We start from the raw sequence: 23,382 nt of genomic DNA, 5'->3' as shown, positions 1-23,382 counted from the left end.
GTGTTCTTAAACAGTCCAGAAACAACACACACGTTGATCTATACACACACACAGAAACCGAGGGAAGGGCAATTTGACATCTCCAATTCACCTAACGTGCATTTCTGACTTTGCCAATAACCAGTTCTCACCATGAATATAGCCATAGATGCTGAACTGGTTTTAATAGTAAATTAACATATTTATCTATTCCACTTTCTCCAATCAATACAAATATAAATGCTATACCATACAGACCATGTCAAATAATTTTGTTTCCATTTATGTTGCAACAGTTTTGGAAAGGACTTTTTCTGTGCTGAAATGACTGTGGCCCTGTGAACAAATCATTGAAGGGTTTGGGTGATGAGTGTTTTGTTCAGAGCCTGTAATTCATAACAAAGGTGTTCAGCTGGGTTCAGGTCCACGATTATGCAGACCAGTCGACTTCTCTCACACCATTTCAAATATTAAGAAATAAGCATGTACTAATATCGATAAGAGCTTATTTTGACACCAGCCCAACACTAGGGCTCATTGTGGCTAAACAGAGGAGCAGGACCCAACAGGCCCATCCCCAGGAACTGCTTGAGGAAGCTGGTGACTGCGTTGTTGTCACATGTTTCCCAGTGGCATGGCAAAAAGGAAGCAAGGCTTGGCTCGTTGGTCTAGGGGTATGATTCTCGCTCTGGGTGCGAGAGATCCGGGGTTTAAATCCCGGACGAGCCCGTATATAGCTTTGTTTCTTGATGCTGCTACACTGTGGAAAATTCATGTTAGTCTTGGCAGAACCATTGCTGCTCCATGGCCGGTTAGCTCAGTTGGTTAGAGCGTGGTGCTAATAACGCCAAGGTCGCGGGTTCGACCCCCGTACGGGCCACGGCTTTTCTCTACATTCTATTGCAGACTGCTATATTGCTGTGATTTGTCATGAAAATTCCTGCCTGACCAACCTGTCTTGCCGAAATAGCTCAGTTGGGAGAGCGTTAGACTGAAGATCTAAAGATCCCTGGTTCAATCCCGGGTTTCGGCATTGCGGGCCGTTTCCTGTCAGTTTGGCTTGCTGTGGTTTTGCTGACGGTCCCTGTCCGAGTGTCCTTTTCTCTGTCACGCAGTGGGTCAGGCACTCAGGCAAAGAGTGGTTCCATGGTGTAACGGTTAGCACTCTGGACTCTGAATCCAGCGATCCGAGTTCAAATCTCGGTGGGACCTGTAACACTTTTTGGGTATCCAAGGGAACAGTGTTTCTTACCCCAAAACAATCCCCAAGCCCTTTAAGCCTTTCTACCAGAGCACTCAGGATGTAGACAAAAAATTAGTTAATTCAAGCAACATTGAGCACTTTTCCAGTTCTCCCTGGCGATGGGCCAACAACGCACAAGTCGCCAAATTTCAGCAAACCTAAGGACGTTACAAGGAAGCAAATTAAACATCTACGAAAACTTAGGATAAATGAAAAATGCATTGACGTTTAGGACAAAAGAAACACGCAGCTCATGTGTACAGGCCAAAGGAAACACTAAGCTCATGTGTACAATCTGACAGTGAAATGTATTTAAAAGACTTACCAGCAATGACAGGAAGACAAATGAACATTGAAAAAAATGATTCCAATTTTAAATCGCAACAAAATGCTCTAGGAATGTAAAGCTCCTGCTCCATGTTGCTTTGAGAAATAACATCCGTATAGGAGACGTTCATGTGTGTGCTCAGGTGTCATACTGAGGACCGACACTGGGACCTGTTGGCTTTTTGAGGCAAAACGTAAGAGCAGGACCCAATGTAAAGCTTCACGCTTACGGTCTGAAACATCAGTGCAATTCACAACAAACCACAACCACGTGGAGAATCCGGGCATCGATCCCGCTACCTCTCGCATGCTAAACGAGCGCTCTACCATTTGAGCTAATTCCCCTTACCCCTGCCTCTTGACTGCTTTGGCTTGTTGAAAGGTGGCTGCGACGTTGTGGGAAAGTGTCGTGTGAGGGCGGCAGGGCTGGCACCAAACAAGTGGCTCGTTGGTCTAGGGGTATGATTCTCGCTTAGGGTGCGAGAGGTCCCCGGTTCAAATCCCGGACGAGCCCTCTTTAGACTGATCCCTATGAGCTTTAACACACAACACCGCTGTGTATGGCAATCCTGGCAGGAAAGTAATGTCAACGAGAAACCTGCAAAGGACGTCAGAGACCTCTCAGCGACGCGTCCGCCTTTGGCCTTTCCAGGTCGAAACCATGTCCGAGGGGGTGCTTGTTTGTTAACCCCTAGACGATCCCCCTACCCTTTAAGCTTTCTACCGGAGGGCTTGCTGTTTTAACAAGCGATGAGTTAATTTCAAGCAACACAATTGACTCAACCCGAAAAATGACCCAGGCTATTCGACCTACTCCCTCCTGGCCGGGAGAAGCACATCATCCTGGCCACTGGGCCTGGGTAGGTACCCTGAGGTGCCTGGAGCTATGAGACTTAAATATACAACCAGGCTAGTGATGCATGGTGTCCAATTTAGTTTATGGATGATTTATCGGAATTTTCTCCTAAAATCTAAAATCAACACTTGGAAAATGCGATAAAGACATGGCTTCTAAGATGTTACTTGACGTTACAACTTACACTAAGTATTGGGATGCCCCTTCTAATAAAGATGTTTGGGGTGACACAGTTGGCACCCCAAACAGAGCACAGCTGTCTCACAGCAAGAAGGTCCCCTGTTCAAGCCCTGGATGGGTCAGGAGGCCTTTCTGTGTGGAGTTTACATGTTCTCCTTGAGTCAGCATGGAATTACTCTGGGCACTGCATTATTTGGTGTTCTTAAACAGTCCAGAAACAACACACACGTTGATCTATACACACACACAGAAACCGAGGGAAGGGCAATTTGACATCTCCAATTCACCTAACGTGCATTTCTGACTTTGCCAATAACCAGTTCTCACCATGAATATAGCCATAGATGCTGAACTGGTTTTAATAGTAAATTAACATATTTATCTATTCCACTTTCTCCAATCAATACAAATATAAATGCTATACCATACAGACCATGTCAAATAATTTTGTTTCCATTTATGTTGCAACAGTTTTGGAAAGGACTTTTTCTGTGCTGAAATGACTGTGGCCCTGTGAACAAATCATTGAAGGGTTTGGGTGATGAGTGTTTTGTTCAGAGCCTGTAATTCATAACAAAGGTGTTCAGCTGGGTTCAGGTCCACGATTATGCAGACCAGTCGACTTCTCTCACACCATTTCAAATATTAAGAAATAAGCATGTACTAATATCGATAAGAGCTTATTTTGACACCAGCCCAACACTAGGGCTCATTGTGGCTAAACAGAGGAGCAGGACCCAACAGGCCCATCCCCAGGAACTGCTTGAGGAAGCTGGTGACTGCGTTGTTGTCACATGTTTCCCAGTGGCATGGCAAAAAGGAAGCAAGGCTTGGCTCTTTGTTCTGGGGGTATGATTCTCGCTTTGGGTGCGAGAGGTCCCGGATTCAAATCCCGGACGAGCCCGTATATAACTTTGTTTCTTGATGCTGCTACACTGTGGAAAATTCATGTCAGTCTTGGCAGAACCATTGGTGCTCCATGGCCGGTTAGCTCAGTTGGTTAGAGCGTGGTGCTAATAACGCCAAGGTCGCGGGTTCGACTCCCGTACGGGCCACGGCTTTTCTCTACATTCTATTGCAGACTGCTATATTGCTGTGATTTGTCATGAAAATTCCTGCCTGACCAACCTGTCTTGCCGAAATAGCTCAGTTGGGAGAGCGTTAGACTGAAGATCTAAAGGTCCCTGGTTCGATCCCGGGTTTCGGCATTGCGGGCCGTTTCCTGTCAGTTTGGCTTGCTGTGGTTTTGCTGACGGTCCCTGTCCGAGTGTCCTTTTCTCTGTGACGCAGTCGGTCAAGCGCTCAGGCAAAGAGTGGTTCCATGGTGTAACGGTTAGCACTCTGGACTCTGAATCCAGCGATCCGAGTTCAAATCTCGGTGGGACCTGTAACACTTTTTGGGTATCCAAGGGAACAGTGTTTCTTACCCCAAAACAATCCCCACGCCCTTTAAGCCTTTCTACCAGAGCACTCAGGATGTAGACAAAAAATTAGTTAATTCAAGCAACATTGAGCACTTTTCCAGTTCTCCCTGGCGATGGGCCAACAACGCACAAGTCGCCAAATTTCAGCAAACCTAAGGACGTTACAAGGAAGCAAATTAAACATTTACGAAAACTTAGGATAAATGAAAAATGCATTGACGTTTAGGACAAAAGAAACACGCAGCTCATGTGTACAGGCCAAAGGAAACACTAAGCTCATGTGTACAATCTGACAGTGAAATGTATTTAAAAGACTTACCAGCAATGACAGGAAGACAAATGAACATTGAAAAAAATGATTCCAATTTTAAATCGCAACAAAATGCTCTAGGAATGTAAAGCTCCTGCTCCATGTTGCTTTGAGAAATAACATCCGTATAGGAGACGTTCATGTGTGTGCTCAGGTGTCATACTGAGGACCGACAATGGGACCTGTTGGCTTTTTGAGGCAAAACGTAAGAGCAGGACCCAATGTAAAGCTTCACGCTTACGGTCTGTAACATCAGTGCAATTCACAACAAACCACAATCACGTGGAGAATCCGGGCATCGATCCCGCTACCTCTCCCATGCTAAGCGAGCGCTCTACCATTTGAGCTAATTCCCCTTACCCCTGCCTCTTGACTGCTTTGGCTTGTTGAAAGGTGGCTGCGACGTTGTGGGAAAGTGTCCTGTGAGGGCGGCAGGGCTGGCACCAAACAACTGGCTCATTGGTCTAGGGGTATGATTCTCGCTTAGGGTGCGAGAGGTCCCCGGTTCAAATCCCGGACGAGCCCTCTTTAGACTGATCCCTATGAGCTTTAACACACAACACCGCTGTGTATGGCAATCCTGGCAGGAAAGTAATGTCAACGAGAAACCTGCAAAGGACGTCAGAGACCTCTCAGCGACGCGTCGGCCTTTCCAGGTCGAAACCATGTCCGAGGGGGTCCTTGTTTGTTAACCCCTAGACGATCCCCCTACCCTTTAAGCTTTCTACCGGAGGGCTTGCTGTTTTAACAAGCGATGAGTTAATTTCAAGCAACACAATTGACTCAACCCGAAAAATGACCCAGGCTATTCGACCTACAACCTCCTGGCCGGGAGAAGCACATCATCCTGGCCACTGGGCCTGGGTAGGTTCCCTGAGGTGCCTGGAGCTATGAGAGTTAAATATACAACCAGGCTAGTGATGCATGGTGTCCAATTTAGTTACGGATGATTTATCGGAATTTTCTCCTAAAATCTAAAATCAACACTTGGAAAATGCGATAAAGACATGGCTTCTAAGATGTTACTTGACGTTACAACTTACACTAAGTATTGGGGTGCCCCTTCTAATAAAGATGTTTGGGGTGACACAGTTGGCACCCCAAACAGAGCACAGCTGTCTCACAGCAAGAAGGTCCCCTGTTCAAGCCCTGGCTGGGTCAGGAGGCCTTTCTGTGTGGAGTTTACATGTTCTCCTTGAGTCAGCATGGAATTACTCTGGGCACTGCATTATTTGGTGTCCTTAAACAGTCCAGAAACAACACACACGTTGATCTATACACACACACAGAAACCGAGGGAAGGGCAATTTGACATCTCCAATTCACCTAACGTGCATTTCTGACTTTGCCAATAACCAGTTCTCACCATGAATATAGCCATAGATGCTGAACTGGTTTTAATAGTAAATTAACATATTTATCTATTCCACTTTCTCCAGTCAATACAAATATAAATGCTATACCATACAGACCATGTCAAATAATTTTTTTCCATTTATGTTGCAACAGTTTTGGAAAGGACTTTTTCTGTGCCGAAATGACTGTGGCCCTGTGAACAAATCATTGAAGGGTTTGGGTGATGAGTGTTTTGTTCAGAGCCTGTAATTCATAACAAAGGTGTTCAGCTGGGTTCAGGTCCACGATTATGCAGACCAGTCGACTTCTCTCACACCATTTCAAATATTAAGAAATAAGCATGTACTAATATCGATAAGAGCTTATTTTGACACCAGCCCAACACTAGGGCTCATTGTGGCTAAACAGAGGAGCAGGACCCAACAGGCCCATCCCCAGGAACTGCTTGAGGAAGCTGGTGACTGCGTTGTTGTCACATGTTTCCCAGTGGCATGCCAAAAAGGAAGCAAGGCTTGACTCGTTGGTCTAGGGGTATGATTCTCGCTTTGGGTGCGAGAGGTCCCGGGTTCAAATCCCGGACGAGCCCGTATATAGCTTTGTTTCTTGATGCTGCTACACTGTGGAAAATGCATGTCAGTCTTGGCAGAACCATTGGTGCTCCATGGCCGGTTAGCTCAGTTGGTTAGAGCGTGGTGCTAATAACGCCAAGGTCGCGGGTTCGACCCACGTACGGGCCATGGCTTTTCTCTACATTCTATTGCAGACTGCTATATTGCTGTGATTTGTCATGAAAATTCCTGCCTGACCAACCTGTCTTGCCGAAAATAGATCAGTTGGGAGAGCGTTAGACTGAAGATCTAAAGGTCCCTGGTTCGATCCCGGGTTTCGGCATTGCGGGCCGTTTCCTGTCAGTTTGGCTTGCTGTGGTTTTACTGACGGTCCCTGTCCGAGTGTCCTTTTCTCTGTGACGCAGTGGGTCAGGCGCTCAGGCAAAGAGTGGTTCCATGGTGTAACGGTTAGCACTCTGGACTCTGAATCCAGCGATCCGAGTTCAAATCTCGGTGGGACCTGTAACACTTTTTGGGTATCCAAGGGAACAGTGTTTCTTACCCCAAAACAATCCCCACGCCCTTTAAGCCTTTCTACCAGAGCACTCAGGATGTAGACAAAAAATTAGTTAATTCAAGCACATCGATCCCGCTACCTCTCGCATGCTAAGCGAGCGCTCTACCATTTGAGCTAATTCCCCTTACCCCTGCCTCTTGACTGCTTTGGCTTGTTGAAAGGTGGCTGCGACGTTGTGGGAAAATGTTTGTGAGGGCGGCAGGGCTGGCACCAAACAAGTGGCTCGTTGGTCTAGGGGTATGATTCTCGCTTAGGGTGCGAGAGGTCCCGGGTTCAAATCCCGGACGAGCCCTCTTTAGACTGATCCCTATGAGCTTTAACACACAACACCGCTGTGTATGGCAACCCTGGCAGGAAAGTAATGTCAACGAGAAACCTGCAAAGGACGTCAGAGACCTCTCAGCGACGCGTCCGCCTTTGGCCTTTCCAGGTCGAAACCATGTCCGAGGGGGTCCTTGTTTGTTAACCCCTAGACGATCCCCCTACCCTTTAAGCTTTCTACCGGAGGGCTTGCTGTTTTAACAAGCGATGAGTTAATTTCAAGCAACACAATTGACTCAACCCGAAAAATGACCCAGGCTATTCGACCTACTCCCTCCTGGCCGGGAGAAGCACATCATCCTGGCCACTGGGCCTGGGTAGGTACCCTGAGGTGCCTGGAGCTATCAGACTTAAATATACAACCAGGCTAGTGATGCATGGTGTCCAATTTAGTTTACGGATGATTTATCGGAATTTTCTCCTAAAATCTAAAATCAACACTTGGAAAATGCGATAAAGACATGGCTTCTAAGATGTTACTTGACGTTACAACTTACACTAAGTATTGGGATGCCCCTTCTAATAAAGATGTTTGGGGTGACACAGTTGGCACCCCAAACAGAGCACAGCTGTCTCACAGCAAGAAGGTCCCCTGTTCAAGCCCTGGCTGGGTCAGGAGGCCTTTCTGTGTGGAGTTTACATGTTCTCCTTGAGTCAGCATGGAATTACTCTGGGCACTTCATTATTTGGTGTCCTTAAACAGTCCAGAAACAACACACACGTTGATCTATACACACACACAGAAACCGAGGGAAGGGCAATTTGACATCTCCAATTCACCTAACGTGCATTTCTGACTTTGCCAATAACCAGTTCTCACCATGAATATAGCCATAGATGCTGAACTGGTTTTAATAGTAAATTAACATATTTATCTATTCCACTTTCTCCAATCAATACAAATATAAATGCTATACCATACAGACCATGTCAAATTATTTTGTTTCCATTTATGTTGCAACAGTTTTGGAAAGGACTTTTTCTGTGCTGAAATGACTGTGGCCCTGTGAACAAATCATTGAAGGGTTTGGGTGATGAGTGTTTTGTTCAGAGCCTGTAATTCATAACAAAGGTGTTCAGCTGGGTTCAGGTCCACGATTATGCAGACCAGTCGACTTCTCTCACACCATTTCAAATATTAAGAAATAAGCATGTACTAATATCGATAAGAGCTTATTTTGACACCAGCCCAACACTAGGGCTCATTGTGGCTAAACAGAGGAGCAGGACCCAACAGGCCCATCCCCAGGAACTGCTTGAGGAAGCTGGTGACTGCGTTGTTGTCACATGTTTCCCAGTGGCATGGCAAAAAGGAAGCAAGGCTTGGCTCGTTGGTCTAGGGGTATGATTCTCGCTCTGGGTGCGAGAGATCCGGGGTTTAAATCCCGGACGAGCCCGTATATAGCTTTGTTTCTTGATGCTGCTACACTGTGGAAAATTCATGTTAGTCTTGGCAGAACCATTGCTGCTCCATGGCCGGTTAGCTCAGTTGGTTAGAGCGTGGTGCTAATAACGCCAAGGTCGCGGGTTCGACCCCCGTACGGGCCACGGCTTTTCTCTACATTCTATTGCAGACTGCTATATTGCTGTGATTTGTCATGAAAATTCCTGCCTGACCAACCTGTCTTGCCGAAATAGCTCAGTTGGGAGAGCGTTAGACTGAAGATCTAAAGATCCCTGGTTCAATCCCGGGTTTCGGCATTGCGGGCCGTTTCCTGTCAGTTTGGCTTGCTGTGGTTTTGCTGACGGTCCCTGTCCGAGTGTCCTTTTCTCTGTCACGCAGTGGGTCAGGCACTCAGGCAAAGAGTGGTTCCATGGTGTAACGGTTAGCACTCTGGACTCTGAATCCAGCGATCCGAGTTCAAATCTCGGTGGGACCTGTAACACTTTTTGGGTATCCAAGGGAACAGTGTTTCTTACCCCAAAACAATCCCCAAGCCCTTTAAGCCTTTCTACCAGAGCACTCAGGATGTAGACAAAAAATTAGTTAATTCAAGCAACATTGAGCACTTTTCCAGTTCTCCCTGGCGATGGGCCAACAACGCACAAGTCGCCAAATTTCAGCAAACCTAAGGACGTTACAAGGAAGCAAATTAAACATCTACGAAAACTTAGGATAAATGAAAAATGCATTGACGTTTAGGACAAAAGAAACACGCAGCTCATGTGTACAGGCCAAAGGAAACACTAAGCTCATGTGTACAATCTGACAGTGAAATGTATTTAAAAGACTTACCAGCAATGACAGGAAGACAAATGAACATTGAAAAAAATGATTCCAATTTTAAATCGCAACAAAATGCTCTAGGAATGTAAAGCTCCTGCTCCATGTTGCTTTGAGAAATAACATCCGTATAGGAGACGTTCATGTGTGTGCTCAGGTGTCATACTGAGGACCGACACTGGGACCTGTTGGCTTTTTGAGGCAAAACGTAAGAGCAGGACCCAATGTAAAGCTTCACGCTTACGGTCTGAAACATCAGTGCAATTCACAACAAACCACAACCACGTGGAGAATCCGGGCATCGATCCCGCTACCTCTCGCATGCTAAACGAGCGCTCTACCATTTGAGCTAATTCCCCTTACCCCTGCCTCTTGACTGCTTTGGCTTGTTGAAAGGTGGCTGCGACGTTGTGGGAAAGTGTCCTGTGAGGGCGGCAGGGCTGGCACCAAACAAGTGGCTCGTTGGTCTAGGGGTATGATTCTCGCTTAGGGTGCGAGAGGTCCCCGGTTCAAATCCCGGACGAGCCCTCTTTAGACTGATCCCTATGAGCTTTAACACACAACACCGCTGTGTATGGCAATCCTGGCAGGAAAGTAATGTCAACGAGAAACCTGCAAAGGACGTCAGAGACCTCTCAGCGACGCGTCCGCCTTTGGCCTTTCCAGGTCGAAACCATGTCCGAGGGGGTGCTTGTTTGTTAACCCCTAGACGATCCCCCTACCCTTTAAGCTTTCTACCGGAGGGCTTGCTGTTTTAACAAGCGATGAGTTAATTTCAAGCAACACAATTGACTCAACCCGAAAAATGACCCAGGCTATTCGACCTACTCCCTCCTGGCCGGGAGAAGCACATCATCCTGGCCACTGGGCCTGGGTAGGTACCCTGAGGTGCCTGGAGCTATGAGACTTAAATATACAACCAGGCTAGTGATGCATGGTGTCCAATTTAGTTTATGGATGATTTATCGGAATTTTCTCCTAAAATCTAAAATCAACACTTGGAAAATGCGATAAAGACATGGCTTCTAAGATGTTACTTGACGTTACAACTTACACTAAGTATTGGGATGCCCCTTCTAATAAAGATGTTTGGGGTGACACAGTTGGCACCCCAAACAGAGCACAGCTGTCTCACAGCAAGAAGGTCCCCTGTTCAAGCCCTGGATGGGTCAGGAGGCCTTTCTGTGTGGAGTTTACATGTTCTCCTTGAGTCAGCATGGAATTACTCTGGGCACTGCATTATTTGGTGTTCTTAAACAGTCCAGAAACAACACACACGTTGATCTATACACACACACAGAAACCGAGGGAAGGGCAATTTGACATCTCCAATTCACCTAACGTGCATTTCTGACTTTGCCAATAACCAGTTCTCACCATGAATATAGCCATAGATGCTGAACTGGTTTTAATAGTAAATTAACATATTTATCTATTCCACTTTCTCCAATCAATACAAATATAAATGCTATACCATACAGACCATGTCAAATAATTTTGTTTCCATTTATGTTGCAACAGTTTTGGAAAGGACTTTTTCTGTGCTGAAATGACTGTGGCCCTGTGAACAAATCATTGAAGGGTTTGGGTGATGAGTGTTTTGTTCAGAGCCTGTAATTCATAACAAAGGTGTTCAGCTGGGTTCAGGTCCACGATTATGCAGACCAGTCGACTTCTCTCACACCATTTCAAATATTAAGAAATAAGCATGTACTAATATCGATAAGAGCTTATTTTGACACCAGCCCAACACTAGGGCTCATTGTGGCTAAACAGAGGAGCAGGACCCAACAGGCCCATCCCCAGGAACTGCTTGAGGAAGCTGGTGACTGCGTTGTTGTCACATGTTTCCCAGTGGCATGGCAAAAAGGAAGCAAGGCTTGGCTCTTTGTTCTGGGGGTATGATTCTCGCTTTGGGTGCGAGAGGTCCCGGATTCAAATCCCGGACGAGCCCGTATATAACTTTGTTTCTTGATGCTGCTACACTGTGGAAAATTCATGTCAGTCTTGGCAGAACCATTGGTGCTCCATGGCCGGTTAGCTCAGTTGGTTAGAGCGTGGTGCTAATAACGCCAAGGTCGCGGGTTCGACTCCCGTACGGGCCACGGCTTTTCTCTACATTCTATTGCAGACTGCTATATTGCTGTGATTTGTCATGAAAATTCCTGCCTGACCAACCTGTCTTGCCGAAATAGCTCAGTTGGGAGAGCGTTAGACTGAAGATCTAAAGGTCCCTGGTTCGATCCCGGGTTTCGGCATTGCGGGCCGTTTCCTGTCAGTTTGGCTTGCTGTGGTTTTGCTGACGGTCCCTGTCCGAGTGTCCTTTTCTCTGTGACGCAGTCGGTCAAGCGCTCAGGCAAAGAGTGGTTCCATGGTGTAACGGTTAGCACTCTGGACTCTGAATCCAGCGATCCGAGTTCAAATCTCGGTGGGACCTGTAACACTTTTTGGGTATCCAAGGGAACAGTGTTTCTTACCCCAAAACAATCCCCACGCCCTTTAAGCCTTTCTACCAGAGCACTCAGGATGTAGACAAAAAATTAGTTAATTCAAGCAACATTGAGCACTTTTCCAGTTCTCCCTGGCGATGGGCCAACAACGCACAAGTCGCCAAATTTCAGCAAACCTAAGGACGTTACAAGGAAGCAAATTAAACATTTACGAAAACTTAGGATAAATGAAAAATGCATTGACGTTTAGGACAAAAGAAACACGCAGCTCATGTGTACAGGCCAAAGGAAACACTAAGCTCATGTGTACAATCTGACAGTGAAATGTATTTAAAAGACTTACCAGCAATGACAGGAAGACAAATGAACATTGAAAAAAATGATTCCAATTTTAAATCGCAACAAAATGCTCTAGGAATGTAAAGCTCCTGCTCCATGTTGCTTTGAGAAATAACATCCGTATAGGAGACGTTCATGTGTGTGCTCAGGTGTCATACTGAGGCAAAACGTAAGAGCAGGACCCAATGTAAAGCTTCACGCTTACGGTCTGTAACATCAGTGCAATTCACAACAAACCACAATCACGTGGAGAATGCGGGCATCGATCCCGCTACCTCTCGCATGCTAAGCGAGGGCTCTACCATTTGAGCTAACTCCCCTTACCCCTGCCTCTTGACTGCCTTGGCTTGTTGAAAGGTGGCTGCGACGTTGTGGGAAAGTGTTTGTGAGGGCGGCAGGGCTGGCACCAAACAAGTGGCTCGTTGGTCTAGGGGTATGATTCTCGCTTAGGGTGCGAGAGGTCCCCGGTTCAAATCCCGGACGAGCCCTCTTTAGACTGATCCCTATGAGCTTTAACACAGAACACCGCTGTGTATGGCAAACCTGGCAGAAAAGTAATGTCAACGAGAAACCTGCAAAGGACGTCAGAGACCTCTCAGCGACGCGTCTGCCTTTGGCCTTTCCAGGTCGAAACCATGTCCGAGGGGGTCCTTGTTTGTTAACCCCTAGACGATCCCCCTACCCTTTAAGCTTTCTACCGGAGGGCTTGCTGTTTTAACAAGCGATGAGTTAATTTCAAGCAACACAATTGACTCAACCCGAAAAATGACCCAGGCTATTCGACCTACTCCCTCCTGGCCGGGAGAAGCATATCATCCTGGCCACTGGGCCTGGGTAGGTACCCTGAGGTGCCTGGAGCTATGAGACTTAAATATACAACCAGGCTAGTGATGCATGGTGTCCAATTTAGTTTACGGATGATTTATCGGAATTTTCTCCTAAAATCTAAAATCAACACTTGGAAAATGCGATAAAGACATGGCTTCTAAGATGTTACTTGACGTTACAACTTACACTAAGTATTGGGATGCCCCTTCTAATAAAGATGTTTGGGGTGACACAGTTGGCACCCCAAACAGAGCACAGCTGTCTCACAGCAAGAAGGTCCCCTGTTCAAGCCCTGGCTGGGTCAGGAGGCCTTTCTGTGTGGAGTTTACATGTTCTCCTTGAGTCAGCATGGAATTACTCTGGGCACTGCATTATTTGGTGTTCTTAAACAGTCCAGAAACAACACACACGTTGATCTATACACACACACAGAAACCGAGGGAAGGGCAATTTGACATCTCCAATTCACCTAACGTGCATTTCTGACTTTGCCAATAACCAGTTCTCACCATGAATATAGCCATAGATGCTGAACTGGTTTTAATAGTAAATTAACATATTTATCTATTCCACTTTCTCCAATCAATACAAATATAAATGCTATACCATACAGACCATGTCAAATAATTTTGTTTCCATTTATGTTGCAACAGTTTTGGAAAGGACTTTTTCTGTGCTGAAATGACTGTGGCCCTGTGAATAAATCATTGAAGGGTTTGGGTGATGAGTGTTTTGTTCAGAGCCTGTAATTCATAACAAAGGTGTTCAGCTGGGTTCAGGTCCACGATGATGCAGACCAGTCGACTTCTCTCACACCATTTCAAATATTAAGAAATAAGCATGTACTAATATCGATAAGAGCTTATTTTGACACCAGCCCAACACTAGGGCTCATTGTGGCTAAACAGAGGAGCAGGACCCAACAGGCCCATCCCCAGGAACTGCTTGAGGAAGCTGGTGACTGCGTTGTTGTCACATGTTTCCCAGTGGCATGGCAAAAAGGAAGCAAGGCTTGGCTCGTTGGTCTAGGGGTATGATTCTCGCTTTGGGTGCGAGAGGTCCCGGGTTCAAATCCCGGACAAGCCCGTATATAGCTTTGTTTCTTGATGCTGCTACACTGTGGAAAATTCATGTCAGTCTTGGCAGAACCATTGGTGCTCCATGGCCGGTTAGCTCAGTTGGTTAGAGCGTGGTGCTAATAACGCCAAGGTCGCGGGTTCGACCCCCGTACGGGCCACGGCTTTTCTCTACATTCTATTGCAGACTGCTATATTGCTGTGATTTGTCATGAAAATTCCTGCCTGACCAACCTGTCTTGCCGAAATAGCTCAGTTGGGAGAGCGTTAGACTGAAGATCAGTGAAGATCAGTTCTCCCTGGCGATGGGCCAACAACGCACAAGTCGCCAAATTTCAGCAAACCTAAGGAAATTACAAGGAAGCAAATTAAACATGTACGAAAACTTAGGATAAATGAAAAATGCATTGACGTTTAGGACAAAAGAAACACGCAGCTCATGTGTACAGGCCAAAGGAAACACACAGCTCATGTGTACAATCTGTCAGTGAAATGTATTTAAAAGACTTACCAGCAATGACAGGAAGACAAATGAACATTGAAAAAAATGATTCCAATTTTAAATCGCAACAAAATGCTCTAGGAATGTAAAGCTCCTGCTCCATGTTGCTTTGAGAAATAACATCCGTATAGGAGACGTTCATGTGTGTGCACAGGTGTCATACTGAGGACCGACACTGGGACCTGTTGGCTTTTTGAGGCAAAACGTAAGAGCAGTACCCAATGTAAAGCTTCACGCTTACGGTCTGTAACATCAGTGCAATTCACAACAAACCACAATCACGTGGAGAATGCGGGCATCGATCCCGCTACCTCTCGCATGCTAAGCGAGCGCTCTACCATTTGAGCTAATTCCCCTTACCCCTGCCTCTTGACTGCTTTGGCTTGTTGAAAGGTGGCAGCGACGTTGTGGGAAAGTGTTTGTGAGGGCGGCAGGGCTGGCACCAAACAAGTGGCTCGTTGGTCTAGGGGTATGATTCTCGCTTAAGGTGCGAGAGGTCCCCGGTTCAAATCCCGGACGAGCCCTCTTTAGACTGATCCCTATGAGCTTTAACACACAACACCGCTGTGTATGGCAAACCTGGCAGGAAAGTAATGTCAACGAGAAACCTGCAAAGGACGTCAGAGACCTCTCAGCGACGCGTCCGCCTTTGGCCTTTCCAGGTCGAAACCATGTCCGAGGGGGTCCTTGTTTGTTAACCCCTAGACGATCCCCCTACCCTTTAAGCTTTCTACCGGAGGGCTTGCTGTTTTACCAAGCGATGAGTTAATTTCAAGCAACACAATTGACTCAACCCGAAAAATGTTTTAATAGTAAATTAACATATTTATCTATTCCACTTTCTCCAATCAATACAAATATAAATGCTATACCATACAGACCATGTCAAATAATTTTGTTTCCATTTATGTTGCAACAGTTTTGGAAAGGACTTTTTCTGTGCTGAAATGACTGTGGCCCTGTGAACTAATCATTGAAGGGTTTGGGTGATGAGTGTTTTGTTCAGAGCCTGTAATTCATAACAAAGGTGTTCAGCTGGGTTCAGGTCCACGATTATGCAGACCAGTCGACTTCTCTCACACCATTTCAAATATTAAGAAATAAGCATGTACTAATATCGATAAGAGCTTATTTTGACACCAGCCCAACACTAGGGCTCATTGTGGCTAAACAGAGGAGCAGGACCCAACAGGCCCATCTCCAGGAACTGCTTGAGGAAGCTGGTGACTGCGTTGTTGTCACATGTTTCCCAGTGGCATGGCAAAAAGGAAGCAAGGCTTGGCTCGTTGGTCTGGGGGTATGATTCTCGCTTTGGGTGCGAGAGGTCCCGGGTTCAAATCCCGGATGAGCCCGTATATAACTTTGTTTCTTGATGCTGCTACACTGTGGAAAATTCATGTCAGTCTTGGCAGAACCATTGCTGCTCCATGGCCGGTTAGCTCAGTTGGTTAGAGCGTGGTGCTAATAACGCCAAGGTCGCGGGTTCGACCCCCGTACGGGCCACGGCTTTTCTCTACATTCTATTGCAGACTGCTATATTGCTGTGATTTGTCATGAAAATTCCTGCCTGACCAACCTGTCTTGCCGAAATAGCTCAGTTGGGAGAGCGTTAGACTGAAGATCTAAAGGTCCCTGGTTCGATCCCGGGTTTCGGCATTGCAGGCCGTTTCCTGTCAGTTTGGCTTGCTGTGGTTTTGCTGACGGTCCCTGTCCGAGTGTCCTTTTCTCTGTGACGCAGTGGGTCAGGTGCTCAGGCAAAGAGTGGTTCCATGGTGTAACGGTTAGCACTCTGGACTCTGAATCCAGCGATCCGAGTTCAAATCTCGGTGGGACCTGTAACACTTTTTGGGTATCCAAGGGAACAGTGTTTCTTACCCCAAAACAATCCCCACGCCCTTTAAGCCTTTCTACCAGAGCACTCAGGATGTAGACAAAAAATTTGTTAATTCAAGCAACATTGAGCACTTTTCCAGTTCTCCCTGGCGATGGGCCAACAACGCACAAGTCGCCAAATTTCAGCAAACCTAAGGACGTTACAAGGAAGCAAATTAAACATGTACGAAAACTTAGGATAAATGAAAAATGCATTGACGTTTAGGACAAAAGAAACACGCAGCTCATGTGTACAGGCCAAAGGAAACACACAGCTCATGTGTACAATCTGACAGTGAAATGTATTTAAAAGACTTACCAGCAATGACAGGAAGACAAATGAACATTGAAAAAAATGATTCCAATTTTAAATCGCAACAAAATGCTCTAGGAATGTAAAGCTCCTGCTCCATGTTGCTTTGAGAAATAACATCCGTATAGGAGACGTTCATGTGTGTGCTCAGGTGTCATACTGAGGACCGACACTGGGACCTGTTGGCTTTTTGAGGCAAAACGTAAGAGCAGGACCCAATGTAAAGCTTCACGCTTACGGTCTGTAACATCAGTGCAATACACAACAAACCACAATCACGTGGAGAATGCGGGCATCGATCCCGCTACCTCTCGCATGCTAAGCGAGCGCTCTACCATTTGAGCTAATTCCCCTTACCCCTGGCTCTTGACTGCTTTGGCTTGTTGAAAGGTGGCTGCGACGTTGTGGGAAAGTGTTTGTGAGGGCGGCAGGGCTGGCACCAAACAAGTGGCTCGTTGGTCTAGGGGTATGATTCTCGCTTAGGGTGCGAGAGGTCCCCGGTTCAAATCCCGGACGAGCCCTCTTTAGACTGATCCCTATGAGCTTTAACACACAACACCGCTGTGTATGGCAATCCTGGCAGGAAAGTAATGTCAACGAGAAACCTGCAAAGGACGTCAGAGACCTCTCAGCGACGCGTCCGCATTTGGCCTTTCCAGGTCGAAACCATGTCCGAGGGGGTCCTTGTTTGTTAACCCCTAGACGATCCCCCCACCCTTTAAGCTTTCTACCTGTTTTAACAAGCGATGAGTTAATTTCAAGCAACACAATTGACTCAACCCGAAAAATGACCCAGGCTATTCGACCTACTCCCTCCTGGCCGGGAGAAGCACATCATCCTGGCCACTGGGCCTGGGTAGGTACCCTGAGGTGCCTGGAGCTATGAGACTTAAATATACAACCAGGCTAGTGATGCATGGTGTCCAATTTAGTTTACGGATGATTTATCGGAATTTTCTCCTAAAATCTAAAATCAACACTTGGAAAATGCGATAAAGACATGGCTTCGAAGATGTTACTTGACGTTACAACTTACACTAAGTATTGGGATGCCCCTTCTAATAAAGATGTTTGGGGTGACACAGTTGGCACCCCAAACAGAGCACAGCTGTCTCACAGCAAGAAGGTCCCCTGTTCAAGCCCTGGCTGGGTCAGGAGGCCTTTCTGTGTGGAGTTTACATGTTCTCCTTGAGTCAGCATGGAATTACTCTGGGCACTGCATTATTTGGTGTCCTTAAACAGTCCAGAAACAACACACACGTTGATCTATACACACACACAGAAACCGAGGGAAGGGCAATTTGACATCTCCAATTCACCTAACGTGCATTTCTGACTTTGCCAATAACCAGTTCTCACCATGAATATAGCCATAGATGCTGAACTGGTTTTAATAGTAAATTAACATATTTATCTATTCCACTTTCTCCAATCAATACAAATATAAATGCTATACCATACAGACCATGTCAAATAATTTTGTTTCCATTTATGTTGCAACAGTTTTGGAAAGGACTTTTTCTGTGCTGAAATGACTGTGGCCCTGTGAACAAATCATTGAAGGGTTTGGGTGATGAGTGTTTTGTTCAGAGCCTGTAATTCATAACAAAGGTGTTCAGCTGGGTTCAGGTCCACGATTATGCAGACCAGTCGACTTCTCTCACACCATTTCAAATATTAAGAAATAAGCATGTACTAATATCGATAAGAGCTTATTTTGACACCAGCCCAACACTAGGGCTCATTGTGGCTAAACAGAGGAGCAGGACCCAACAGGCCCATCCCCAGGAACTGCTTGAGGAAGCTGGTGACTGCGTTGTTGTCACATGTTTCCCAGTGGCATGGCAAAAAGGAAGCAAGGCTTGGCTCGTTGGTCTAGGGGTATGATTCTCGCTTTGGGTGCGAGAGGTCCCGGGTTCAAATCTCGGACGAGCCCGTATATAGCTTTGTTTCTTGATGCTGCTACACTGTGGAAAATTCATGTCAGTCTTGGCAGAATCATTGGTGCTCCATGGCCGGTTAGCTCAGTTGGTTAGAGCGTGGTGCTAATAACGCCAAGGTCGCGGGTTCGACCCCCGTACGGGCCACGGCTTTTCTCTACATTCTATTGCAGACTGCTATATTGCTGTGATTTGTCATGAAAATTCCTGCCTGACCAACCTGTCTTGCCGAAATAGCTCAGTTGGGAGAGCGTTAGACTGAAGATCAGTGAAGATCAGTTCTCCCTGGCGATGGGCCAACAATGCACAAGTCGCCAAATTTCAGCAAACCTAAGGAAATTACAAGGAAGCAAATTAAACATGTACGAAAACTTAGGATAAATGAAAAATGCATTGACGTTTAGGACAAAAGAAACACGCAGCTCATGTGTACAGGCCAAAGGAAACACACAGCTCATGTGTACAATCTGTCAGTGAAATGTATTTAAAAGACTTACCAGCAATGACAGGAAGACAAATGAACATTGAAAAAAATGATTCCAATTTTATATCGCAACAAAATGCTCTAGGAATGTAAAGCTCCTGCTCCATGTTGCTTTGAGAAATAACATCCGTATAGGAGACGTTCATGTGTGTGCTCAGGTGTCATACTGAGGACCGACACTGGGACCTGTTGGCTTTTTGAGGCAAAACGTAAGAGCAGGACCCAATGTAAAGCTTCACGCTTACGGTCTGTAACATCAGTGCAATTCACAACAAACCACAATCACGTGGAGAATGCGGGCATCGATCCCGCTACCTCTCGCATGCTAAGCGAGCGCTCTACCATTTGAGCTACTTCCCCTTACCCCTGGCTCTTGACTGCTTTGGCTTGTTGAAAGGTGGCTGCGACGTTGTGGGAAAGTGTTTGTGAGGGCGGCAGGGCTGGCACCAAACAAGTGGCTCGTTGGTCTAGGGGTATGATTCTCGCTTAGGGTGCGAGAGATCCCCGGTTCAAATCCCGGACGAGCCCTCTTTAGACTGATCCCTATGAGCTTTAACACACAACACCGCTGTGTATGGCAATCCTGGCAGGAAAGTAATGTCAACGAGAAACCTGCAAAGGACGTCAGAGACCTCTCAGCGACGCGTCCGCCTTTGGCCTTTCCAGGTCGAAACCATGTCCGAGGGGGTCCTTGTTTGTTAACCCCTAGACGATCCCCCTACCCTTTAAGCTTTCTACCGGAGGGCTTGCTGTTTTAACAAGCGATGAGTTAATTTCAAGCAACACAATTGACTCAACCCGAAAAATGACCCAGGCTATTCGACCTACTCCCTCCTGGCCGGGAGAAGCACATCATCCTGGCCACTGGGCCTGGGTAGGTACCCTGAGGTGCCTGGAGCTATGAGACTTAAATATACAACCAGGCTAGTGATGCATGGTGTCCAATTTAGTTTACGGATGATTTATCGGAATTTTCTCCTAAAATCTAAAATCAACACTTGGAAAATGCGATAAAGACATGGCTTCTAAGATGTTACTTGACGTTACAACTTACACTAAGTATTGGGATGCCCCTTCTAATAAAGATGTTTGGGGTGACACAGTTGGCACCCCAAACAGAGCACAGCTGTCTCACAGCAAGAAGGTCCCCTGTTCAAGCCCTGGCTGGGTCAGGAGGCCTTTCTGTGTGGAGTTTACATGTTCTCCTTGAGTCAGCGTGGAATTACTCTGGGCACTGCATTATTTGGTGTCCTTAAACAGTCCAGAAACAACACACACGTTGATCTATACACACACACAGAAACCGAGGGAAGGGCAATTTGACATCTCCAATTCACCTAACGTGCATTTCTGACTTTGCCAATAACCAGTTCTCACCATGAATATAGCCATAGATGCTGAACTGGTTTTAATAGTAAATTAACATATTTATCTATTCCACTTTCTCCAATCAATACAAATATAAATGCTATACCATACAGACCATGTCAAATAATTTTGTTTCCATTTATGTTGCAACAGTTTTGGAAAGGACTTTTTCTGTGCTGAAATGACTGTGGCCCTGTGAACAAATCATTGAAGGGTTTGGGTGATGAGTGTTTTGTTCAGAGCCTGTAATTCATAACAAAGGTGTTCAGCTGGGTTCAGGTCCACGATTATGCAGACCAGTCGACTTCTCTCACACCATTTCAAATATTAAGAAATAAGCATGTACTAATATCGGTAAGAGCTTATTTTGACACCAGCCCAACACTAGGGCTCATTGTGGCTAAACAGAGGAGCAGGACCCAACAGGCCCATCCCCAGGAACTGCTTGAGGAAGCTGGTGACTGCGTTGTGGTCACATGTTTCCCAGTGGCATGGCAAAAAGGAAGCAAGGCTTGGCTCGTTGGTCTAGGGGTATGATTCTCGCTTTGGGTGCGAGAGGTCCCGGACGAGCCCGTATATAGCTTTGTTTCTTGATGCTGCTACACTGTGGAAAATTCATGTCAGTCTTGGCAGAACCATTGCTGCTCCATGGCCGGTTAGCTCAGTTGGTTAGAGCGTGGTGCTAATAACGCCAAGGTCGCGGGTTCGACCCCCGTACGGGCCAAGGCTTTTCTCTACATTCTATTGCTGACTGCTATATTGCTGTAATTTGTCATGAAAATTCCTGCCTGACCAATGTGTCTTGCCGAAATAGCTCAGTTGGGAGAGCGTTAGACTGAAGATCTAAAGGTCCCTGGTTCGATCCCGGGTTTCGGCATTGCGGGCCGTTTCCTGTCAGTTTGGCTTGCTGTGGTTTTGCTGACGGTCCCTGTCCGAGTGTCCTTTTCTCTGTGACGCAGTCGGTCAGGCGCTCAGGCAAAGAGTGGTTCCATGGTGTAACGGTTAGCACTCTGGACTCTGAATCCAGCGATCCGAGTTCAAATCTCGGTGGGACCTGTAACACTTTTTGGGTATCCAAGGGAACAGTGTTTCTTACCCCAAAACAATCCCCACGCCCTTTAAGCATTTCTACCAGAGCACTCAGGATGTAGACAAAAAATTAGTTAATTCAAGCAACATTGAGCACTTTTCCAGTTCTCCCTGGCGATGGGCCAACAACGCACAAGTCGGCAAATTTCAGCAAACCTACGGAAATTACAAGGAAGCAAATTAAACATGTACGAAAACTTAGGATAAATGACAAATGCATTGACGTTTAGGACAAAAGAAACACGCAGCTCATGTGTACAGGCCAAAGGAAACACACAGTTTATGTGTACAATCTGACAGTGAAATGTATTTAAAAGACTTACCAGCAATGACAGGAAGACAAATGAACATTGAAAAAAATTATTCCAATTTTAAATCGCAACAAAATGCTCTAGGAATGTAAAGCTCCTGCTCCATGTGGCTTTGAGAAATAACATCCGTATAGGAGATGTTCATGTGTGTGCTCAGGTGTCATACTGAGGACCGACACTGGGACCTGTTGGCTTTTTGAGGCAAAACGTAAGAGCAGGACCCAATGTAAAGCTTCACGCTTACGGTCTGTAACATCAGTGCAATTCACAACAAACCACAATCACGTGTAGAATGCGGGCATCGATCCCGCTACCTCTCGCTTGCGCCTACTGCTTCCCACCGAGTGAGCCAAAGTAAGCCCGCATAAGCCAATCACGTTTCTTCCTGTGGCTTACTTTTGACCAATCACGTTTCTTCCTGTGGCTTACTTTTGACCAATCACGTTTCTCCCTGTGGCTTACTTTTGACGAATCACGTTTCTCTTCTGTGGCTTACTTTTGACCAATCGCGTTTCACTCCCATGGCTTACTTTGGACCAATTGCGCGTTCCTCTCCTGTGGCTCACTTTTGACCAATTGCGTTTCTCTCCTGAGGTAAACTTTTAACCAATCACCGGCAGCTATTATTATCATCTTTGAGTTAGCGATAGGTAAGTCTTGTTTACTTCGTTATTAGATATCGGTCATTATTTGTTAATATAATGTGTATATGTTTGGAAAATTAAACTAGCCTATATAGCTGTCTAGCATGCATTGGACATGTTTTTTTTCTGTGCAGTTTAACACGGTTGTTAAGTTCACGTTAGTTTAACGTTTGCAAATGTCATGACATTCATTAGACATTCGGCTTCATACTCATTAAAGTTTAACTCTCGGATTTCAGTCCAAAACAATGAGATAACTGTGGTTTCATAAATGATATGTAACAATATCCTCATGACAGGAGGATGAAAGATAAACGTTCCTAAAAATATCCATTTCATAGCGCAAGGACCCTTTTGGGGTAATATGTCTTTTATGTGCTATGAAAGGATATTATTAGGAAAAAATTGTCATCCTTCTGCCATTGGGTCGTATTGATAAATTATTTAATTGATTAAATAAAAACAGCAAATGCTAGAGTCAAACGAATTATTATTATTTAAATGAATATAAAATATAAAATCAACTTTAATGCAGTAACGTACGTCAGATATGCATAAACACATAAACTACAAAACTGTTTTGCCTAAAGGTATCAAACCAACTTTAAATTACTTAGTATTATTCTCTATCATGCACAAGGCTTGTTTTTTAGATTCTCTAGGCCCCTAGAATGGTGATGTTTAAGACGACAGCTTTGGAAATAGAAGTAAATTTCAGACTTAATATTTGACTTATATTGACATATTTTATATACGGTATCCGAGATTCCTTCCCCTTTAGAAAACTCATCAGCAAGCCAGTTTATGGTCATAGCCATATT

At 45.7% G+C, this 23,382-nt stretch overlaps 1 protein-coding gene and 35 non-coding genes across 36 annotated transcripts in view; 34 read left to right on the top strand and 2 right to left on the bottom strand.

The window, feature by feature from the left end:
• The window catches only part of LOC135735099 (CMP-N-acetylneuraminate-beta-galactosamide-alpha-2,3-sialyltransferase 1-like), a 473,227-nt gene that overhangs the window by 322,396 nt on the left and 127,449 nt on the right, over window positions 1-23,382 (top strand). The window lies entirely within an intron of this gene.
• trnai-aau (transfer RNA isoleucine (anticodon AAU)) lies at window positions 786-859 on the top strand. Its single transcript has one exon. It is a non-coding gene; the product is annotated as a tRNA-Ile (tRNA).
• On the top strand, window positions 940-1,012 carry trnaf-gaa (transfer RNA phenylalanine (anticodon GAA)). Its single transcript has one exon. It is a non-coding gene; the product is annotated as a tRNA-Phe (tRNA).
• Window positions 1,120-1,191, top strand: trnaq-cug (transfer RNA glutamine (anticodon CUG)). The gene has a single exon. It is a non-coding gene; the product is annotated as a tRNA-Gln (tRNA).
• On the top strand, window positions 1,992-2,063 carry trnap-agg (transfer RNA proline (anticodon AGG)). Its single transcript has one exon. It is a non-coding gene; the product is annotated as a tRNA-Pro (tRNA).
• trnai-aau (transfer RNA isoleucine (anticodon AAU)) lies at window positions 3,567-3,640 on the top strand. Its single transcript has one exon. It is a non-coding gene; the product is annotated as a tRNA-Ile (tRNA).
• Window positions 3,721-3,793, top strand: trnaf-gaa (transfer RNA phenylalanine (anticodon GAA)). Its single transcript has one exon. It is a non-coding gene; the product is annotated as a tRNA-Phe (tRNA).
• Window positions 3,901-3,972, top strand: trnaq-cug (transfer RNA glutamine (anticodon CUG)). The gene has a single exon. It is a non-coding gene; the product is annotated as a tRNA-Gln (tRNA).
• On the top strand, window positions 6,190-6,262 carry trnap-ugg (transfer RNA proline (anticodon UGG)). Its single transcript has one exon. It is a non-coding gene; the product is annotated as a tRNA-Pro (tRNA).
• Window positions 6,339-6,412, top strand: trnai-aau (transfer RNA isoleucine (anticodon AAU)). Its single transcript has one exon. It is a non-coding gene; the product is annotated as a tRNA-Ile (tRNA).
• On the top strand, window positions 6,493-6,566 carry trnaf-gaa (transfer RNA phenylalanine (anticodon GAA)). Its single transcript has one exon. It is a non-coding gene; the product is annotated as a tRNA-Phe (tRNA).
• Window positions 6,674-6,745, top strand: trnaq-cug (transfer RNA glutamine (anticodon CUG)). The gene has a single exon. It is a non-coding gene; the product is annotated as a tRNA-Gln (tRNA).
• Window positions 7,021-7,092, top strand: trnap-agg (transfer RNA proline (anticodon AGG)). The gene has a single exon. It is a non-coding gene; the product is annotated as a tRNA-Pro (tRNA).
• On the top strand, window positions 8,596-8,669 carry trnai-aau (transfer RNA isoleucine (anticodon AAU)). The gene has a single exon. It is a non-coding gene; the product is annotated as a tRNA-Ile (tRNA).
• On the top strand, window positions 8,750-8,822 carry trnaf-gaa (transfer RNA phenylalanine (anticodon GAA)). The gene has a single exon. It is a non-coding gene; the product is annotated as a tRNA-Phe (tRNA).
• trnaq-cug (transfer RNA glutamine (anticodon CUG)) lies at window positions 8,930-9,001 on the top strand. Its single transcript has one exon. It is a non-coding gene; the product is annotated as a tRNA-Gln (tRNA).
• On the top strand, window positions 9,802-9,873 carry trnap-agg (transfer RNA proline (anticodon AGG)). Its single transcript has one exon. It is a non-coding gene; the product is annotated as a tRNA-Pro (tRNA).
• Window positions 11,377-11,450, top strand: trnai-aau (transfer RNA isoleucine (anticodon AAU)). Its single transcript has one exon. It is a non-coding gene; the product is annotated as a tRNA-Ile (tRNA).
• trnaf-gaa (transfer RNA phenylalanine (anticodon GAA)) lies at window positions 11,531-11,603 on the top strand. The gene has a single exon. It is a non-coding gene; the product is annotated as a tRNA-Phe (tRNA).
• On the top strand, window positions 11,711-11,782 carry trnaq-cug (transfer RNA glutamine (anticodon CUG)). The gene has a single exon. It is a non-coding gene; the product is annotated as a tRNA-Gln (tRNA).
• On the top strand, window positions 12,551-12,622 carry trnap-agg (transfer RNA proline (anticodon AGG)). The gene has a single exon. It is a non-coding gene; the product is annotated as a tRNA-Pro (tRNA).
• On the top strand, window positions 13,977-14,048 carry trnap-ugg (transfer RNA proline (anticodon UGG)). Its single transcript has one exon. It is a non-coding gene; the product is annotated as a tRNA-Pro (tRNA).
• Window positions 14,126-14,199, top strand: trnai-aau (transfer RNA isoleucine (anticodon AAU)). The gene has a single exon. It is a non-coding gene; the product is annotated as a tRNA-Ile (tRNA).
• On the bottom strand, window positions 14,824-14,896 carry trnaa-agc (transfer RNA alanine (anticodon AGC)). Its single transcript has one exon. It is a non-coding gene; the product is annotated as a tRNA-Ala (tRNA).
• trnap-ugg (transfer RNA proline (anticodon UGG)) lies at window positions 15,821-15,892 on the top strand. The gene has a single exon. It is a non-coding gene; the product is annotated as a tRNA-Pro (tRNA).
• On the top strand, window positions 15,970-16,043 carry trnai-aau (transfer RNA isoleucine (anticodon AAU)). Its single transcript has one exon. It is a non-coding gene; the product is annotated as a tRNA-Ile (tRNA).
• Window positions 16,124-16,196, top strand: trnaf-gaa (transfer RNA phenylalanine (anticodon GAA)). Its single transcript has one exon. It is a non-coding gene; the product is annotated as a tRNA-Phe (tRNA).
• On the top strand, window positions 16,304-16,375 carry trnaq-cug (transfer RNA glutamine (anticodon CUG)). The gene has a single exon. It is a non-coding gene; the product is annotated as a tRNA-Gln (tRNA).
• On the bottom strand, window positions 17,006-17,078 carry trnaa-agc (transfer RNA alanine (anticodon AGC)). Its single transcript has one exon. It is a non-coding gene; the product is annotated as a tRNA-Ala (tRNA).
• On the top strand, window positions 17,175-17,246 carry trnap-agg (transfer RNA proline (anticodon AGG)). The gene has a single exon. It is a non-coding gene; the product is annotated as a tRNA-Pro (tRNA).
• On the top strand, window positions 18,590-18,661 carry trnap-ugg (transfer RNA proline (anticodon UGG)). Its single transcript has one exon. It is a non-coding gene; the product is annotated as a tRNA-Pro (tRNA).
• trnai-aau (transfer RNA isoleucine (anticodon AAU)) lies at window positions 18,739-18,812 on the top strand. Its single transcript has one exon. It is a non-coding gene; the product is annotated as a tRNA-Ile (tRNA).
• trnap-agg (transfer RNA proline (anticodon AGG)) lies at window positions 19,606-19,677 on the top strand. The gene has a single exon. It is a non-coding gene; the product is annotated as a tRNA-Pro (tRNA).
• On the top strand, window positions 21,168-21,241 carry trnai-aau (transfer RNA isoleucine (anticodon AAU)). The gene has a single exon. It is a non-coding gene; the product is annotated as a tRNA-Ile (tRNA).
• trnaf-gaa (transfer RNA phenylalanine (anticodon GAA)) lies at window positions 21,322-21,394 on the top strand. Its single transcript has one exon. It is a non-coding gene; the product is annotated as a tRNA-Phe (tRNA).
• On the top strand, window positions 21,502-21,573 carry trnaq-cug (transfer RNA glutamine (anticodon CUG)). Its single transcript has one exon. It is a non-coding gene; the product is annotated as a tRNA-Gln (tRNA).

This window comes from Paramisgurnus dabryanus, chromosome 19, assembly GCF_030506205.2.
Source record: "Paramisgurnus dabryanus chromosome 19, PD_genome_1.1, whole genome shotgun sequence".
In the NCBI taxonomy this organism is placed as follows: Eukaryota; Metazoa; Chordata; class Actinopteri; order Cypriniformes; family Cobitidae; genus Paramisgurnus; species Paramisgurnus dabryanus.
Note: the sequence above shows the minus strand (reverse complement) of the source record. Positions and strands in the feature narration are given on the sequence as shown.